Source organism: Vulpes lagopus, chromosome 2 (genome assembly GCF_018345385.1).
Source record: "Vulpes lagopus strain Blue_001 chromosome 2, ASM1834538v1, whole genome shotgun sequence".
In the NCBI taxonomy this organism is placed as follows: Eukaryota; Metazoa; Chordata; class Mammalia; order Carnivora; family Canidae; genus Vulpes; species Vulpes lagopus.
Window position 1 is genome coordinate 121,881,328 of NC_054825.1, and position 3,333 is coordinate 121,884,660.

The 3,333-nt window shown below is 39.5% G+C and overlaps 1 pseudogene; it reads left to right on the forward strand.

The window, feature by feature from the left end:
* The first annotated feature begins 2,018 nt into the window (after window positions 1-2,018).
* On the forward strand, window positions 2,019-2,689 carry LOC121484849 (annotated as a pseudogene).
* The last annotated feature ends 644 nt before the right edge of the window (window positions 2,690-3,333 follow it).

The following is a 3,333-nucleotide window of genomic DNA, read 5'->3' on the forward strand; positions in this document are numbered from 1 at the left end:
AGAAAAAAACTACTACCCTTATGTGGTTGATCTCTCTAATACCTATTGGGCACTTATTGTATGCTCTCTCCTCCACTTCATTTTGTGTTCCATTCTGTAGGATCTCCCACCCACTCATCCTGGTAACAAAATTGAGAGTTTGGGTGGAGAGGGCAGTCTTTGAGTCTCCTAACTCTCAGATGTGAAAAACAGATATATTTCCATTTTTGCTTAACATTTACCAACTCCATCCTTTACACACAGCAATAGTGGTACATATGCTGCTCTCATTATGTCATCTACCAAAGGTGGCTGCAAGAATATGATGTGGGACATTTGGACCAATTCCAGCCCTTTGCTATAAATCTGTTCTGAAGAATACTTGAAAACCTATATAGTAGGTACAAAGAAGCCTAGGGAAGACTAAAATAGGTACATTTGTACTTTTTAAAGGTATCTATACACTTGAAAACGAGTTTGTGTGTACTGTACTTAAGTTAGGCAAATGTGTGTGATGCATGTATTCATTCATTCAGAAGGCCCTTATGGAAAAGCTAGTACTTGCCAGGTTTTATGGATACATTCTATAGATTCCAAAGCTAAAGGAAACTGTTCCTCTTCTGGAGTAGTACTTTTGGGAAGGAACAATGTGATAAGTGCTGTAATTGAATTATATACTATGCATTCTTGGAACACAAAAGAGAGAACAACTCACCTCACAATAGTTGATGTTAAAACACAGAAGCCGAAGTCAAAATGCCATAAAAGATACTTGAGACACCCAGCTGCCTTTGCCAGGCTGACATCCTAAATCTTGTCTGTGGTATTCCTGACCAGTGATCATGGAAAGGGCTATAGTATCATCCCTGTGCCTTGGAACTGACTCCAAGACAGGAGCCCGGAAAAGGTGGGACACTGAAACAGGGACAGAGTTGACCCGAACATCCAATCCCTTAGCCTTCCTCCTCTATCCATCCAGAGGGCCTCTACTTTCAATCTTTAAAATATAGACTTGCCACATAACATTTCATTTAATAAAAAGGTGGGGCACCTGCACGGTTCAGTGGGTTAAGCATCTGCCTTTGGCTATGGTCATGATCCTGGGGAGTCTGCTTCTCCCTCTCCCTCTGCCTCTACTCCCACCCCCCAGATTGGCTCTCACTCTCTTAAATAAACAAATAACTTTTAAAAAATAAAAAAAATCCAAATTAGCATGAATTTTATTTTTTTTTATTTTTCCAAATAAATTAGCATGAATTTTAACACATAATTTCTTATATTGATGTGAGTGTGTGTGTGTACAAATGTGCGTTTCCAACTGGAATGTAATCCTCTCGACACCTGGCATGGAAGTACACAAAAAGATTGTCCAAAGAGGCTGTGTAACAATAGTTGGTTTATGTAAAAGGATGATTACTCCTGCAACATTCCTGAGAGTGAAAATCTGATACAACTTAAACATCCAGCCAATGGTTAGATAAATGTTACCCTGAGCCATGTTATGGAAGGATTTTTTACAGAGGTAGATTTATATGTGCTCATATAGAAGACTGTTACAAATATACTGTCAAGCATGCATACAATTTTATTAGCATTGCAATGCTAATGAAGTACAAATCTTGACTTACAACCTTAGATGTGCAAGACATGTAACTTTAAAAAACAGTGAAGTTATTTTCTACTTTAACCTTACTTTTATCTGCTCATAGAAAACTAATTCCTGACATTGCATTTAAGTTCCAGGAAGGCTTATTTGGGCCAAGTTGAGGGTGAAAAAAGATGGCTCATCCCTGGTTTTGTCCTCTATCAGCACCAGCATGCCAGGATCCTTTCTTACCCTGTCTGGCCATCCACCTTAGGATCATGCCAATCATTTCTGTATCTTCCCCTTCCTGATCCTGGCTCTCCAGTTACTCCCATGCCCTTCCCAAGAGTCATTCCATACATGCTAGGCTGTAGGAAACTCTGAGAGACCATCTAAAGTCCAGTGGGTCTTATGTGCACGTGCAAGAAGTGTGTATTGGAGATGGCCTAAAGCCACAGGGAAAATGGTGGAAAGTTCACCTTTGCCATTCCCAGAAAGTGGTTTATGGCTTTGTTCTTTTGTTAAGCTCCCAATTTGGCTTTGTACTATATTTTGTGTGGGTTTTTTAAATCCTGAGTCTTGGCTAGACTCCTTAGGCTTAGATAGGTTTATCGGCCTTAAAACAAAACAAACAAAACAAATGAGAAACAAAAAGAAAACCCAAACCTATTGGCCTCAAAAATATTGGGCAGTTACACTTCCTGTCACTTCCTCATTACTATCTATAGTAATCAGTCATGTACTCTTACTTGGAATAAACATGATGAGTACCTCTCCACTCAACGCCATTCATAAAATCATAGGTAACTATGCTAAAAATCAACAGTAGAAGAAATACCAAGAAGACACCATCCCAGCATTAGGAAATATTCCTATTAGTGGGGCTCTTGGGTGGCTCAGTCAGTTAAGTGTCTAACTCTTGATTTCAGCTCAGGTCATGATCTCAGGGTTGTGAGATCAAGCCCTGTGTCCAGCTCTGTGCTGGGCATGGACCCTGCTTAAGATTCTCTCCTTCTCCCCTTTCTAAAAAAAAAAATAAATAAAGAAAATAAAGAAATATTCCTGTTAGTGAAGCAAACCAAAATGTTCTTTCTTTCAGCTAAAGAATTGCATGCCAAAAACTAACTTGCACAGACTAACACCAAGTATTTATTATAAATTTTTATGTAATAATTTTGACTTTTTTATTAGTAGCTGATATTGAAATATTAAAAAAGTAAGTTGGACTTCTCTTAAAGTTCCATTATAAATGTTCTCAAATATTAGTTATTAATGAACAGAATAAATGAAACACTGCATTCCCATAAAAAATGCTAGCTACCCTCTTGACATTTCTTTTGCTTCTGGGGCCTTGTCACTCCCCCTGCCCGAGAACCTACCTAGAACGCAGACACAAAGTGTCTACCCTCAAATTCCCTAAGCCTGCTTTTGTCCTGACTCTTCACTACCAGGTCCACGTGTGTTGGGGAGGCAGGATAGAAGACCTTCTTTCTCAGGAACCCACAGGAAAGATGTCTCATAGAGTTATGTAGTTTGAACACTGTAGAGAGATACTTACTCAGGCATGAATAGGGCTGAAATCTAGAAAGGCAAGACCAAGGCCGCTGGAAGGAGGAGGGGCTTTTGTCTTTGTACGAAGGTGTAATCAGCTGCCTAAGCCACTGCCCCTAGGAAGGATCTGCTCAACAAGGCACCTTATTGTCATTCATTGACCAAAACGTGGCCTTTTTCTAATTTTCAGAGAAAAGCAGTGTAAGTGGCCAGAGGTC